Source organism: Pinus tabuliformis, chromosome 8, assembly GCF_031772625.1.
Source record: "Pinus tabuliformis cultivar Carrire ecotype Pingquan chromosome 8, CPIR1, whole genome shotgun sequence".
Taxonomy (NCBI): Eukaryota; Viridiplantae; Streptophyta; class Pinopsida; order Pinales; family Pinaceae; genus Pinus; species Pinus tabuliformis.
Window position 1 is genome coordinate 1,435,418,987 of NC_142294.1, and position 17,925 is coordinate 1,435,436,911.

Here is a 17,925-nt window from a genome sequence, read left to right on the forward strand (position 1 = left end):
CTGGCATTAGACACAGAAGAAAACATGAATAACCTATTCAATTTCAAATCCAATTTATCAATGCAGAGATAAGATGACAGTTATCTGGCATTAGACACAAAAGAAAACATGAATAACCTATTCAATTGCAAATCCAATTTATCAATGCAGAGATAAGATGACAACTATTTGGCATTAGACACAGAAGAAATCATGAATAGACTATCCAAGTGCAAGCTTAGGACAGAGGAGAAAATGGGAATTGAACATGTAACAACAAAAGAAGCTTATATTACTGGAATGAAGATGAGACGCTGCACGAAACAGAGTATCTACAGTCTCCAGAAGTTGAACCCTTGTTCCTCTGAACTTTCAAATATTTATAGGCTTTTTACAATGCTCTTTTGCCTTCTGAGGCTCGAGAGGTCTTAATCTATCCCCTTTGTCTTTTTAACTGTTTGATGCCCTGACTAGGCACGCATGGGCTCGGAGGTTTCTTCTTCTGACAGTAGAGTAGCTACATTCTGGTAGTTTGCTGCACTGTCCAGGAGCTCACTAGTGCAAGCGATGTTCCATGATCGTTCTATTTGTTTTGGCTATTTTGCATTGTTGATGCTCCATGATCGCTTCTGTTTCACGCTGCATCATGCTGTGGCCCTTTTTTTCCCTTTCTGGCCTCTGTCTCCCGGCAACTGTTTCCCGGCCTCTGCTCTGTGATGGAATGGCTATCGGGCCTATGAAATCCCTGCAACGGCCCCTTTTCTGTTTTACACAGAGAAACGTTGCCATACTGTAAACTCCCACCAAGCTCTATTTATTTCAGACTTAAAAAGTCCTTAAACACTGTCTATTCCCCTATCGGGCCCATCCTTATCGCTATCGCAAGTCGCTGATGGCTTGTTCCCAGTCTTCCCTTTGTATTTGGAAATATGTTAAAAACATTGGAAATACATGAAAAATTGGCTTCAGTGGACCTGAAATAATATATATTTTCATTCTCGAACCCCATCGGGTCTGGGTCTTATCGCATATCGCAAGTCACTCTGGTCCCGCTCCAAGGTTCCCCTTTGTATTTTATAAAATATGTCAAACTACGAAAATGCATTGAAAATGGCCTTTCTGCGGACCTAAAATATTATGAAATAATATTTAGAACACTGTCGGGACCGGTTCATTGGGTCGCACACATATATGTGTAAAGGCCTTGCCCCATGGTGTTGCTCCGATGCGATATAGCGATGCAATAAATCGCAATCACATGTCACTCATGCCCTGGGCCATTTGCTAGCACTCTTTGTAATCTCCGATAGAGATCCTGCGATGCGATGTGGGCTCTTGATCTGCGCGCTTGATCGACGATCCACGTTGCATCGCCGATCACTGTTATAAGTTCCATATGGTCCACACCGATATCCACCGATTGTGACTACTGACTGCGGCTGTTGATTGCAACCTACCAATTGCGAACCGCCGATCAGATTTGGATCGTTGATTGGCCATATCTGACGACTACTGTGCGTTTTATTGTTTATGCCTCCGATACTTGGTTTTTCATTGTTTTCTCTGGTTTTCTGCCTTTCGATAGTGCTTTTCCGCCATGCTAAGGGTTCTTCTCCTGTGCTGGTTTTTATCCTTGGCATGATTTTATTGGCTTTTGAAGACTTAAAGAGCATATTTGGATTCATTTTTGGGTCAAATTCCAACAAGGCTAACATTGGTGCCTTCTAGGGATGAAAGCCTCCCTGTGAGGTTTCAAGAATTGCAGAACAATGCCTTTCCTGTAAAACCAAAATCAAATCTTCCTCCTAGTGTTCCATTGGGCATGGAGTCTATTTTGCATAAAAATAAAAACTGAAAAAACATATTTACAATACCAAGGCTTTAAAGCCTTATATGAAGTAAAGTTTCAAAAACCACCCATTGACTGGGTCATCAAAAACACCTCCCCCCTCTAAATTGTGTAGAATGAAAATGTTGCTCATCTAAACTTGAGCGATGACAAATAGACCTATCCATAAGGCATCAAATTTACCATGGTTGCCCTTCTTTTCCTTCAATGCATCCCATTTGAGAACCCAGTCACCAAACTGAAAATTGTCCCATTTTACCTTTCTATCAAAGGTTTCTTTTTCTTGGTCAATGTGCATTTCAGCAAATTCATCAAAGACTTGTAAAAGCCTATTAATTTCATCATCCTCTTCAAAAAATTTCCAATATTTGACATTGTTAGGCAGAGATGGTCTATATTTCACCTCATCTCTGTATGATTTCAGCCTTGGATGCTTTGCTTGGAAAGTTTTGTTGACCTACTGAATGATAAGGTCTGTGTCTCCAAACACTTTCAGACCTTTGATGCCCATTTCTTTAGTAGCGTTTAAGCCCAAAATCAAGGCTTCGTACTCTGCTGTGTTATTTGTGACCTAAAAAGTTAATATGAAAGATAAATGAATGCATTCCTGTGTGGGGGACACAAGGACTACACCTGCACCTGTAGCTTCCTTAGAGCAAGCTCCATCAAAGAACATGTCCCAAATCTGTGGGACTTCTTCCTCTGTGATCTGGCAATCTGGGTTTTTAAGCTGCGTGGAGGCCAACTGGGATTCTTCAATCTGAAGAATACAGGCTCCAAAATAAGTGTCGATAGCATAGATGGGATGGTTAGTGGGATTCCTTTCATCGCTGATAATATAAGCCAACTGAGCTTCTCTGTATAATCTCTTGCTCTCACCTCCAAAAACTGGGACAGTAGCATAGGACATATCATTTTGCAATGCTCCCCCTAATCTCTTGATATAACCTCTAGAAAGCAACATGCCAAACTTGGGGGGTACATCTGCTATCACAATATCCATCATCATGCTCTTCATGGGCAGCTGAGACAAAGTGATGGCTAGGTCCTTGATTAATCCCAGGCATTTCACTTTTCTAGAGCCAAAAGAAAATAGGTCATGATAAGGCTTGGTAATGTCAAGACCCAATTTATCCATGACAGCCTTGGGCATTAGATTATGGCTGGCTCCAGTGTCCAGAAGGAAATTGTGAAGGATTTTGTCATGAATAGTCAGACAGGCATAGAATGATGGGGAGCTGTCTTCACAATTTTCAATCATTGGGCTGAGAATAACAACTGGTTTGTCATCTTGTAGATTTACATAGTCAGTGGAGGCTTGGATGGCTTCAGGCTCAAGGGCCTCGAGGATAAGTTTCTTGAAGGACTCATTCTTCACTAGTTGAATCAAAGGTATAGGTAGTCTTAGCTTCTGGATTTCTGATTCAAACTGAAAGGAGAAGGAGACTTGTCAGGGCCTCTTACCTTGTGGGCTGGAGCTTTGAGGATGATAGGATCAACTGCTGGTCACTTCTGCTTATTATCTTGCTATACTATAGGGACAATAGCTCTTTGAACAGGAGTTTCCTTGGAATTATTCATCTTGACCTCAGATTATATTTGTGCTAATCTTCAGTTTGTAGAACAGCTTCATCGTCCCACTCTTGGCTGATTTGGTCATTGAATAATGAATTTTAATAGGTAGCTAAGGTAAAAAAGGAGGCATTGCCTTTGTCTTCCACAAAATGGATCTCATCATCTTCTTCAAACTTCTCTTCTTCCATGACTGCATTTTGGAAAGGGGTCTTAACCCTTTGGTCTTCATTGGCATCTTTGCTTCTTTGCAGAAGCTGCAACTGCTCATTGGTTCTTCTATATGGATTTGGATCTCTAGGATCAAAGGTGTTAGGAACTCTTCCTTTCCCAGGGTGCTGCTCAACCTTTAATTTGGAGATCTCAAAGGCTAATGACTCTATCATCTTGGTCATTTTATCTATCTTGGGTTTTGAGGATGATGAAGATTCGCCCCTCTGTCTCCTTCTATCAACATTCCCCTTGAGCTTCTCTGCAACCATGATGTTTGATTCTACTTCCAAGGCTGCATCTTGCATATCAACCAAAGTAGCACATCGCCTCTCCCTCAATAGCAAACAGAAGTCAGAATCAAAGGCACTGGCATAGATGAGTCTACCAGAGGTAGGGGTGGGTTTTACTTTAGCTAGTATCTTGCTGTACATGCTGTTAAACCTCTTATTAAAATCAGACAACAACTCACCATTTTCCTTTTTTAAGTTCCCACAGTGTGATAGTAGAGTAGATCCTTCTTATCTCCCCAATGCTTTAGAAATGCATCATCTAAAGCCTCAATATCTGCTATAGATCTTGGGGTCAGTTCTATGAACCATTTTCTAGCCTCTCCATCCAGGCTTTGGACAAATATTCTCATCTAGACATCATCTTCATTAATGCCCAGGTTATTAGCATAGCTATAGAATGATTCAAGATGTTCTTCAGCTATAACACCTTCAGTCCCAGTGAACTTAGGTATATACTTCTGATATTATCCAGTAGGCATGGCATTAAAAGGAGTGGGAAGTACTAGAGGTCCATACCTTCCAGCTATGATTCTTTCCATTTTGGTAGGTGCTTGTGGTCCTGCCATAGCTGTGGTGGCTATAAGGGTACTGGCAGTCTGAATGATAGAGGGCTGAGGAGTGACTAATAAGATGAAAGGAGTATGATGGATAGGAGGTGAGGTTTCCTTTGGGATTACAACAAAAGGAGAACCTAAAGAATAAGGAGCTTTATGAATCTTTGAGATTTTTTCTTCACTACTAGTATTAGATGCTATACTCTCAACATGTATTTGTTCTATTACAGGATTTTCTTGCAGAGATATGGAATACTGTTTAGGTTTACTTGAACTTGATGCTCCTTTCTGCAATACCTTTCTTTCTTTGATGATATTTTTAGGACCAGGTACTAGGTCAGCTTGTAGCATCTGAGGATTTCTTTGAGTATGCCTCATAAACTAAGCCAGAACTATGAATTGGAGTTGCCAAGATGTTCATCCTTCAGTAGAGTCTCCAGATGGATGACTACAGCCGAAAAAGTGCCCAGACTTTGTCTATCGTCAAAGTTGGATCTCTGTCATCTCCCAGGGAAGTTGAGCTTCAGTCTCCTCTCCCCGGAAATGCCGCCAATTATGTTATCACTCCAGGAAGCTCTCCTAGGTTGTAGCTTGGAGATGCTTGGTAACATATAATCTTCAATATTTTTCTCAGAACTATTAGAATGGATGAAGGTTTGGATCAAGCCAGATAACCATTTCAACTATGTTTTCACTCCAGACATGCATGAACACCCTCAGCTTGACAAGGCTTTAGACCACTAATGCTCAATTGTTTATAGATTCAATGGATAGATGGAGAATACTGACTGCACCGGAAGATGCATACGTAAACATATATGAATGGCTAGCTACAGGAAGTAAATGAAGCTTGCAAATCTAATTTATCAACGTAGAGATAAGATGATAGTTATTTGGCGTTAGACACAGAAGAAAACATGAATAACCTATTCAATTGCAAATCCAATTTATCACAGAGATAAGATGACAATTATCTGGCATTAGACACAGAAGAAAACAAGAATAACCTATTCAATTGCAAATCCAATTTATCAATGCAGAGATAAGATGACAGTTATTTGGCATTAGAAACAGAAGAAATCATGAATAGACTATCCAAGTGCAAGCTTAGGATAGAGGAGAAAATGGGAATTGAACATGTAACAACAAAAGAAGCTTGTATTACTAGAATGAAGATGAGACACTACAAGAAACAGAGTATCGACAGTCTCCAGAAGTTGAACCCTTGTTCCTTTGAACTTTCAAATATTTATAGGCCTTTTATAATGCTCTCGAGCCTTTTGAGGCTCGAGAGGTCTTAATCTATCCCCTCTATCTTTTTAACTGTTTGATCCCTGACTAGGCACGCATGGGCTTGGAGGTTTCTTCTTCTGACAGCAGAGTAACTGCATTCTGGTAGTTTGTTGCGCTATCTGAGAGCTCGCTCGTGCAAGCGATATTCCATGATCGTTCTGTTTGTTTTGGCTGTGTTGCATTGTTGATTCTCCATGATTGCTTCTGTTTCGGGCCGCATCATGCTATGGCCCTTTGTTTCCCTTTTTGGTCTCTGTCTCCCGACAACCATTTCCCGGCCTTTGCTTTGTGATGGAATGGCTATCGGGCCTATGAAATCCTTGCAACGTCCCCTTTCTATTTTACACAGAGAAACGTTGCCATACTGTAAACTCATGCCAAGCTCTTCTTATTTCGGACTTAAAAAGTCCTTAAACATTGTCTATTCCCCTATCAGGCCCATCCTTATCGCTATCGCGAGTCGCTGATGCCCTATTCCCAGTCTTCCCTTTGTATTTGGAAATATGTTAAAAACACTGGAAATACGTGAAAAATTGGCTTCGATGGACCTGAAATAACATATATTTTCATTCTCGAACCCCATCGAGTCTGGGTCTTATCACATACCGCAAGTCGCTCTGGCCCCACTCCAAGGTTCCCCTTTGTATTTTATAAAATAAGTCAAACTGTGGAAATGCATTGAAAATGGCCTTTCTGCAGACCTCAAATATTATGAAATAATATTTAGAATATCGTTGGGTCTGGTTCATCAGGTCACACAAATATATGTGTAAAGGCCCTGCCCCATGGTGTTGCTCCAATGTCGTTCATGCCCCGGGCCATTTGCTAGTGCTCTTTGTAATCTCTGATAGCGATCCTACGATGCGATGTGGGCCATTGATCTATGTGCTTGATCGACAATCCACGTTGCATTGCCGATCACCATCGCAAGTTCCATACGATCCGTGCCGATATTCACCGATTTCCTCCACCGATTGCGACTGCTGACTACGACCGCTAATTGCGACCCGCTGATCAGATTTGGACCGTTGATTGGCCAAATCTGACGGTTGCTGTGCGTTTGACTATTTATGCCTCCAATACTTGGTTTTTCATTGTTTTCTCTGGTTTTCCGCCTTCCGATAGTGCTTTTCTGCCATGCTAAGGGTTCTTCTCCTGCGCTGGTTTTTATCCTTGGCATGATTTTAATGGCTTTCGAAGACTTAAAGAGCATATTTGTATTCATTTTTGGGCCAAATTCCAACAAGGCTAACACCTGTAACATTTGATATTAATGTAGACTTCCTTTTCTTCCAATTTCTCAGGGAATTGTTTTTGCATGAAATTGCATTTGATATCCTTTCACTTTAACTCAGAAGATTTGCTTATAAAACATTGTGTGTTTGTAAGGATAAGAATGGTAGGATTTGTAATTTCCACTACTTCCTCAATGCTTGCTTCTGAAAATTATTTTGAGTTCACTCGACGGGTAGTGGGAGGCATCATTCCAACATATGATGATATAGTAATGAGACTAGTAAATGGAACACTTGCATGTGGAAGCACACTCATGGAAACAAATATTAGCTTCAAGAAATCCTCTATCTATTACAAGAAATAGCTTTTTAGATCATGTTCAATGAGCAATCAAATGGATCTAAGAGTTTAAGACTACCAAAGATAGGAGATGGTCACTGTTTATGCAAGATAATTGCATCAAGACAAAGGAGGGTGCATGCCGGAGCAAAAATGAAAGATTAAGGCTCACTCGAGGCTTCAAGGTACACTTTTGTGCTCAAGCAAAGAGAGAGAGACCTCAAGGGCATAGGGCACAAATTTGAAGCAAGAATGGGATCACTCGTTGGTTCAGGATGCGCTAATTCACTCAAGGGAAGCTAGGGAGGGCTATAGGATGCATGTCGAAGGAATGAAGGGGTTAATATTTGAGCCTTCGCAGTGCGCTTGTGTGCTCAAGATGAACTAGGAGGGAATAGGGTGCAAAGCCAAAGTGTGAAGGAGTATTATGGAGCTTCGGGGTTGTGCCATGCGCTTAAGGAGGGCGCAGTTCTTCGTGCCGAACGAGTGTGCTCAAGAGGAAGACTTGGTTTTTCTGGGTGCAACTTTCCAGTGAGGCCTTTGTTTCCAGAAGTGTGCTCTTGCTTGAAATGGCTTAAGATCAACTTAAAAAAGTCCAGCAACAAGATAAAATGACTAGAATGTTGAGAGGAAGGGTCTACAAATTCTTAGAGATTCTGTCGCAATCATGACCAAAATGTGAAAAGTTACCAAATACAAAGAGTCACAACTTGCGAAAACATATTAATACTTGTACTAGAAAGAATGGACTAAAAATCCAATAAGGAAACTAAAAATCAGTGAATTGCCAACAAAGAAAGAAATATCGACAACAAAAACATCAAAGGCAAGCAAAGGAATCGACATGAAAGAACTTACTTGGAAAGAGGATTGATGAAGAGATCCTTGATTCAAAGAGGTGCACTCAGCCCATATGAGAATGGTTATGTGAAGGAAAGATTAACTCGGTTGATTATAAAGAGATTACATGCAAAACAAATCCATGGATGCTCGCCACTTGTCGACAGATAAGTGAGTTAGTTATGTGAAGTGAAGTGGGATCCTATTTTATAGGGGTGTACCCACATGCAATAAGAAAAGAAAATGGATGAAGAGGGCACAATTGTTCATGATTAAGGAGTGTACTCAATTGGAGGGCGCACTCACTGAGCCCAAAGAAGTGCGCTCCACTAGGGAGTAGTTGCTCGGTTCAAAGGAGTGTGCTCCACTAGGGAGTAGTTGCTCAGTTCGAAGGAGTGTGCTCAACAAGGGCACAATTCTTTGTCATCTTGGAGTGCAATTTTTGCCAAGGAGAGCACAATTTTCATCCAATTGTGACTCTTACAACTGCAATGTGAAAAAGATGTGCCTTTTACCACTTTTATGTGTGTGATGCATGTTTAATAAAGCTAGTTACTAAGTCAAGAAAATATATGCCTTCCCCTATCCTTGGATAAGATAACACATGCGCTCCTAAATATAAGGTGACAAAACTTATAAACCATTGACTTAGGAGGAAACAACACTTGGGGAAAACACCATGATAATCAAGAAAACAATGTGCTGACACTAGGTAGCTTGGAAGGATAGTTCACGTAGGCTCCAAAATTGAATTAAGACAAATTTTTTGGAGGGTTTTTTTCATAGTGATAAAACTTGGAGACACACTAGGAGAACCCTAGCTTCTCTATTTTGGTTTCACTTTATGCATAAAGTCTCAATTTTCTAGGAAGTATTGATTCAATTTGTGAGTCACCTCAGCTCCCTATTCTTCCCAGTTAAATATATAGTCTCCATCATTTCATTACTCAACATAACATATCATAAAGTTAGCCATATCATAATCCTTTTGATGGGAATAAGGGTAATATAAAATGATGAGTTAAAGACAATAAGAGCATGATTTTTTCATCTTTGGTGTTGCTCCGTAGCTAGCAGGCCTAGACAATACCCCGGTGGAGTCACTTCAAGAATGCAAGTGTTGCTTCATTGCTAGTGAGCTTGGACAGTACCTCGGTGGAGTCACTTCAGGAACACATGTGTTGCTTCATTGCCAGTTAGTCTAGACAGTACCCCGACAAAGTTGATTGCTTCACCTTTCTACGTAGGAAGCCTTTTTATTCTTTCACCCTTTATTTTTTATCGTTTTATTTTTAATGTATAAAAAGATATGTGTTAAGCACCTTTTTTGTTACTGGGGTGGAAGAGGGATCCCAACTTATTGAGAGTAGGAGAGATTTCTCCTTCATAGACACGTTTATAAACCTCTGATGATGCTTTTCTCACTAAAGGTTTTCCCCTAATCTTTCTCTACGCAAACAGATGGGTAAGAAAATACTATTAACAAACATAACCGAGTAAAGGATCGAGAATCCTAAAGTTTGGGCATCATGGTTCTTCTTATGGTTTTTTGGCTGAAAGGATCATATTTCCATAAAAAATCATTGACTTTAAATATATAAACCAAATCAAAGAAGAGGGTAACAAATTAACCAATGTTAGAAAATCAAAAAGGCAAAAATATTTTCTTATACTTGATAATTACTCAGGAGATTCTTGTGTTCTTATTAAATTTTTTATGTTCTTATTTTATCTTAGTTCATCAAGAAATTACTAAAAATAATAGCAAGAAGATCAAGGACACCAAATGTAGGTGGAAAACTAGCAAAAAAACCCCAATCTTGGGGAAAACCCTATCAACAATGCCTTCTTCAGTAGTTTTCGTGAGATAATCCAAGACCCTTGACATAGACACAAACTTCCTCCACACCAAGTCAACCTTTTTTTTTTTAGCAGATGCTCACTTTCCAGTACTATCTTCAACCTAGATGCAGTAGTAGCAACAACGAAACTTCGATGCAATAGTATCTTCGACCTAGCAACTTTGATCTTAATGCAACAACTTCGACCTTGAAGCATTTAGCTCTTCGAACTTGAAGCATCACTTCTACCTTGGACCAGCACTGTGAGCTTGATGTCGTACTTTGACCTTGATGCTATTACATAACTTCTTGATGTTGTAACAGAACTTCGACCTTGATGTCGTAGCCTAAACAATCACACGTTTGAGAGAGAGAGATAACCCAAAACCTTTTATCCTTTAATTCTCTTTCTTCCACTGCAACTTTGCACTTTTTCACAGCTTCTTCTAGGAGATTGAACTTGTGTGAGTGATTTTCCTCCAAATGAATCGAACTGCTTCAATATATAGGTTTCTGGTGAGGTAAAATTGCCTTTCTTGAGTCCAACTTGGTGTGGATGTGACATAATTCATTTTTGAATAAAAAATAATTCTTTTTACATGATTCAAAATCCCAAGAAGGGTCTCTTTAAATGTAAAATGACTCTATTTACTTAGAATAAATCCTAGAAGTCCTTAATGGGGACTTTGACCTAAAACATGATGACCCAAGCATGAAACCCATGCTTTAATAAGTTATGATAATAATAATAAAAATAATTTCTTCATTATTTTGATAAGTACATTTCATTATGACTCAAATAATTTTTTGAAGACTGAACCTCGTTACATTTTTCAACACTCCCTCTTAACTAGGGAGGTGTTCATCGTATACAAGTACAAGGAATATCTCTAACTATGTGAACAATGAAGAGTTTAGGCATCACAATGCCATGGACTAGATTTTTGATGAGGGCATTCTATCCAAGGTCTCTTAACAAATTAGGCACTGCAATGCCACGAACTAGATTCCTGATCAGGGAAATCTATCTGAGTGGGACTAAGATGGACTAAATATTTCAGCCTATCTAGGTACCATGAGGCTTACTTGCTAACCACCAACCTAGGGATCTAGGTGTGTATCTGAGGTCAGAGTTCTATGACCAATGCCGCCATCCCTACTTTGATATCTAGACATCAACACGTAGTGACAGTTTGATGTCCTCCCAGACAATGCTTCACTCACAAAGCCTCAACAAATATGATTTTTACAATGAGTAGCAAATCCATCCCAATAAAATAGATTGGTAACAACAAATCTCTCTGATCAAATTGATCGATAACAACAAGAATGTAAAACATTCTATCAAAACTTCTGATAGATTTACCTGTACAAACACAACCCCAATCAGTAACAACCTTTCAAATGTACATAAGTAAACAAAAACCTTTAAGTTCTTCCAGACAACTGATGTTGGTTCTCAACTTATCATAGTAGGACTTCCAAACGAATCTTGACAAAAGATTCCTTAATCATACATATTCATTTACTACTTATGTAACAACATATTCTACAAATAGATCCTACTTTTCTTATCTCAACAACTCCTCAAAATGCATTCTCCAATTTTCTTCTTTCAAGGTTTCCATCATGACTATAATATTCCCTCCCTTTTAACTAGGGACTTGTTTCCATGAAGATAAGAGTGATGTGTCATTTTCTCACTCATGGCCTTCACTAAGACTTACAATTGTTAGTCCTAGTCTAGTGCATGACACATGAAGTAGAGAACCATATCCATCACTCCCTCTTAACTAGGAATGATATAATAATTCCTATACAAGGAATATACCCAAGCTCCCTCTTAACCTAGGAGATCAACTTATTTTATACGAAAATGGAGAATCTTTCATGGCTTCCATCCTTCTCATTAGACTTATCATGACCATCATAATCCATATAAATTTCTTCATCATGCTTATCATATCAAATTTACTTACGAACATCTTCACCATCTTGAAGATTATGTACCTACACAAATTAGATAGAAAGTACAACCAAATATTTAGAAGCATGAAGTTAACCTCATCAAAATCATAATATAATGGAAGCATTAGACGTTATAAGAATAATCAACAAGAGAATTTACTTCTATACTTCAAATTATTGCCCAATTTTTGTTACAAACCCTAAATCACATCAACAACTCAAGATATCAATCCCATTATATATAGGGCTTAAATGTTTCTTTTAGCGATATGAAAAACTCTTTTATAACATATAGAAAACCATAGAGACCAATATAACAATGCATCTAACAACTTTCAAAATTCATATGTTAGACTTCCTACTAGGATTTCATAGAAACCCTAGATTTCATACATGAGATTCAACAATCAAAACCAATAACAACTCAATTGACAACATGACTAACTTCTACTAGGGTTTGATGTAAAACCTAATTTTTTATTTACTAATTCTCAACAATAAAACTGATCACAATACAATTTTAGGTTTTTATCAACCTTTCATAAATCCCAAAATTTTCAAATCATATACTAGAGAATTTAACTTCTACTAAGGTTTAGCTACAAAACCCTATAATTCACAAACAATAGCATCCTAGAATATCAAACTTCGACTAGGGCTTAGTTCAAAACCCTAAGACTAATGAATATCAATAATTAGGTCAACACATGCATATCTAGGATTTCATCATCATGCATAGCATATCATAACAACATATGTCAGGCAAACACAATGACAAAAACACATTAAAGTCAGGCATATAACAAACTTGATCAGACGAACAAACATATACCTAGGGATTCATTCCTAGGTCATAAGGGTCTTGCTCATACACCTTAAAGATCTAGGGTTTCAATACATAACATAGAAAACCCTAAATTACCAAAACCTCAAAGGTTTGGGATTTCAGATATCACCTTTCAACCCTAACAAGTTAGGGTTTTCATAACCATACGAAAACCCCAAACATGACATCATCAAAGAATCAAACATTTTCTTTAGACTTCATCAATAACCCTAAGTAGGCTAGGGTTTCACACATTATGATCGACATACCCTTAAGTTAGGGTTTTTCGTAGAGAACCTTTCTAGGGTTTCACAAGAGGTAATCAAAGATATGAGGAGGGTAGATTTATCTAGTGATGCCAATCAAGAATATTTAAGATTAAAGAAATCTAGACACAATGATGTTAGTAATAGACTATCAAGAATGAATATCATGAAGAGAGCAAAATCTTATAATTTAAGACATACCTTTTGTTAGCCTCCTGTTGCAACAGGTTTCATATTTCATGATTGACAATGGAAGTGCCAAAAATGTTCATCTTTTCCCATGCTGCAAAGGTTTCATTTTTGAAACATTTCTCAGTCAAGGGGAAGCCAAACAGCTTAAGCCTGGTTCCCCTAGGTTTAAATTTTTGCTTTAGAATATAGAGAATGTATCTGTCCAAACAGCTTAAGCTTGGTAGAGTAGCAACTAGGTAGAGAATGAAGGAGCCCAACAACTTAATCTGGGCCCTTGGAAGAAATAAGGGTAGTTTTAGAAAGGAAAGGCAGATTAAAAGAAAAAACAATCAGGGTTTGCAAGTCTAAGTGCACCCCTCCTGAAGTAAACAAAAATGCTAGATGTATTAGGCTGGGTAGGTAGCCTGGGGCTGCAGAAAAGATCATCTTCAGTTTTGGTTTGACAAAGAAAACTCATCTTATCAGTGGTGGAGGTAGAAAAGCACTATTTTAATGGCAAAAATTTGGAAGCATGTCTAACTTCCCTTCATTCCCCCTAAAAACCCTCTTACTAACATTTCCCCAAAGGACCTTGGGATTTGCCCAACAAGTCCTGATTCCATTTCATCTCTGTGAAGCATTAAGGTAAGTGTTGGCTTTCTTAAATGAAAGAAGCCACATTTCTTGTGTAAAAATCATGTTTTCATCTTCTACACACTCTCTATGTCTATCATCAGTTCACAGAATTATCATAATTGTCCCCTTCATTTTTTCATTTCATAAACTCACATTAACTTCTAATTTTATTATGTAGCTCCCTAACTACTCCCCCATCCCCATTCACTACTAAAAACTATATAAAAATCCCCAAAAAATATTAAATATCCCTCCCCGGGCATTATAGCCATATGTTTGGTCTGGGAAATAGCAGTCCATTTGGGGCTCCTATTAGCCTTTCTTTCTCCTAACCTAGGAGTTAACCTAACCTCTTGTTTGGTTAATAACCTTTATCTGATTTCTCGTTCATCAAAACCTTCACATCCACTCCCCCCACAGTCATTACCTCCAAGGGTTTAATGTTTAAAGCTTTATTAAAACATTAAATTAACCCCCCACCGCATCAATAATTAAGCAAAATAGTGGGCTCATCCCCGCCCTAACCCTCTGTTTCCTTGTTCTCCCCGCTAGCTGTTAGATCTGGCCCGCCCCAGATCTACAGTGGGCGGGCCTTTTCACATGCCAACACACCCGAAGTTTAGCGTCCGGGAGTTCGGCGGTTTTGCCGTCATACTCCTGCCACGCGTCAAGCTCTCAGGTGTGGCGGAGCCCCTCCCCCCAAAACCACCCAGGCGCTAAGGCGGTGCGCTCGAAACCACTTACCACCCTCGCCTGCATGACGTTAGCGCCACGTCCTCCCCTATGACGTCATCTCCTCACCGCTGTCGCCGTGCCACGTTGCCGCCACCTCATACTTTTTGTACCCTCGCCCTGCCACTGTGTCCCTACCACCATCTCGCCACATCATCCATCTGTACCCTGGGACCCGCCGATGACATCATGCTGACGTCATCCCGAAAAAAGTGCCAAAAGCGCCAAATGCCAATTTTTTGCTCAAAAAAGCACGGACGATCGTTGTAATTCATTTTTATGGGTTCATTTGAACGCTTTGGTCCCCTGTTTTATTCATTTTCTCACTCCCAAAGCTTCAAGGCGACCAACTAAGCTGTTGCGGCCGGCAATTCAAGTTCATAACCTACTTTGCATCAATTCATCAACTTTCGGCGCCGTTCAAACCAGGTATTTGCCATATTTTCCCCTTTTCGCTCCTGTGCTTGCATTTTATCTGTTGCACATACTGTGAACCTGCAAAAATTCCACAATTTGTAACTCTGCTGCGCCTCAGACCCCATTAAACCTACTGGAAACCCTTTACTCCAGAAAAGTCTCAGAAACCTGATGCCCATTTACACTTTTGCGGGCGAATTCTGTTTGAAGCTTGGCCCCCAGCAAAAAAATCTCGCAGCAACTCGGCATTTCCGCGTTTTTACCCTATACCGCTGTCCAAATCCGTTCACTGAAACTGTAAATTGCCCTCTGCTCCTCTGCGTTGTTCTTCACAGTCTCTAGCTCCAGAGAATTCACTGAAAAAAGGGAAGTTGACCCAAAAATTTGCAAAATTGGTCTTTTACAGCATAAACTCTCAAGCTGTCCAGCTACTGTTACATTTGAGTTCAGTTTACCTGCTCCTGCTGATTATTACAAGCAAAATTGATAGCCAGTTGTTACATTAGTCCTCCTTCAGCTCAAGCATTCAAAAGCTGCATAATGGCCACTCCATCTGCTCTCAACGTTACTCCCATCAACCCGCCAAGCAAAGAGCTTGAGTCCATGCCTTTGGCTGATACAGACTATCTTATATAAGACTTCGTTTCCAAAAGGAATCATCTACACACCTATTGCCAGCTGAGAAACAGTTCCATAAACAAATTTGACATATATGGCATTTGGGAGTCCAATCTGCCCCAATTTTTCCTCCCTTCTGTGAATATTTTTCCTGAGATTATTCACCTCTACGCTGCAAATTATGAACCTAGTCAAAGGCTTGTTAAGTCTTCATCTGGAAGCATACTTTTCTACACTACTCCTGACTCCATCAACCAGATGTTGAACTTCAAAGAGACTCAAACGCTATTGCCCTTCTCCGTAAATAATTTGCTGGAAGAGGCCTCCTGGTTCCCTGGTACCAAGATTGAAGTGATTGCTAAGACATTTATGAGGGCAGATTGCCAACCAAAGGAACCACCTCCATCTCCTTATGACCATTTCAATGAGGTGGGAAAGCTACTGGTAGATATGATATCTTATGTGTTGGGATTCACAACAACTGAACTCGTAGACGAAACAGTACTGGTTATATTGTCTTCTTTCAGCCAAGGACAACCTCCTGCTGTCAAGTACAATTATGCCAGGTTCATATCAAATAAAATCCATGACCAGTTCACTAGACTAGATAGGCAGGGAATCTTCAAATATTCCTCCTATATCTATCATTTGTTCATGTTTTATCAATCTGAAGTTTTCCAATGCCCTATCAAGAAACTGGACTCAAAGGGAGAAAGGAGGTCTGTTGTCTTTTGGTCATCTGTGTTTCATCAAGTCCAACACTCTCCTTATTCATAATGTGAATTCATTGACCAGTTTGTCTATCCGATCTCCTGCCTCCTAAGGAAGGTTCCTCCTCCCAGATTAACCTATGAAATGCAAAATACCTTACAGCTGTCTAAGAATTACAAGTTAGGTGATTGGTACCTATATCAAGACCATACTGTCATCAGAGTTTATGGCTGTGAGCTGTGTCCATAGGCTCCCGAGATATGTGCCAATGAGACTGTTTGCATTAGAATACTACAGACAGCTTATAAATTCAGATTTGACTCACTTTCACAACACCAAAAAGAAGGCACAACTAAAATTCAAAGACCGCCTAGGCCCCTTCATCATGAATAAGAAGGATGGTTGGCAAGAGGTTGACATAATACTCAAGGATCAATTTAAATTGAAAAGGAGTTTCTGGTGGGTCCCTTATGACCCACTTGGCTTCATTAGTGCTAGAAGGGTCAAATATAGGTTGACACCCTATGACCACTGCAAATACCCAGACATTGAAAAATATGCTAATCAAGATGCATGGGCGCAAGGAACTTTAGTGGAAGAATTAACTCAAGAGGAAATCTTGGAACAAACTGCTAGGGATCTTGAAAAAATTCTTGACTTAGATTCTGATGACCAGGTAAATTTCAAGCTACCTTACCAAGTTGAAGAGGGAAATTCTACAGCTGCAACTTCACAAGCTGCCCAAGGAGCTTCTACATCAGCAACAGGTACAGCCAAATGGAAGGAACTGATGGAGACAGAGCAAACGGTCACGGAACAGCCGGTCACCTCAATGGAACAAATTCAAGGGCAAACCCCTCCTCAACAAACAGAGGCACTACAAGTGCCACCTTTGCAAATGCCTGCCCACAAGGAAAGGGGCAGGAAGTGAGACCGAAAAGATTCCACACCTACTATTGGGTCTGTGCAGCAACCTGAATCAAAGAGACAAAGGGTTGATTCTCCGGTTGAGGAGGAGGTTAGTGAAGAGATCGTGGAAAGCCCGAGAAGGGAAAAAAGCCTGCATACACCAACAAGCTCTTTTCAGTGAGAGCAAGATAGACAACAAGGCATGGAGGTGTCTTCCTCCACTCAAAGAGGCAAAAAACCAGCCAGCACCAAGGCCAGCTTCAAAGAAATCAAAGCTCAAAATGAGCTACTAAGGGTGCAATTGTATAAGCAATTTTTAAAGGCAACACCTGCCAAACAAGAAAGACTGATGGCAACATTTGATATAAAGCAAGAAAATATGATTCTGAGTCACTTCAAGCCCAAGGTTCAGCAGCCACAATCGGCCGGAGACTTTGTTAAAACGAGGTTAGAGGTCCTGTCCAAGGACATCCACCCAATGGATCAAATAGAATTACACAAGAAGACAGCTGAAATGCTTTATGCTACACTTGCTGAAAAGGCCACGTTGGCCCATGAGTTAGAAGAATCATTGAAGAATACCAACACTCAACTGGATTTTCAAAGATTTTCCTCCACAGCCAAGGATAATAGAATTAAAACACTGGAGGAGATTATTGTGGACT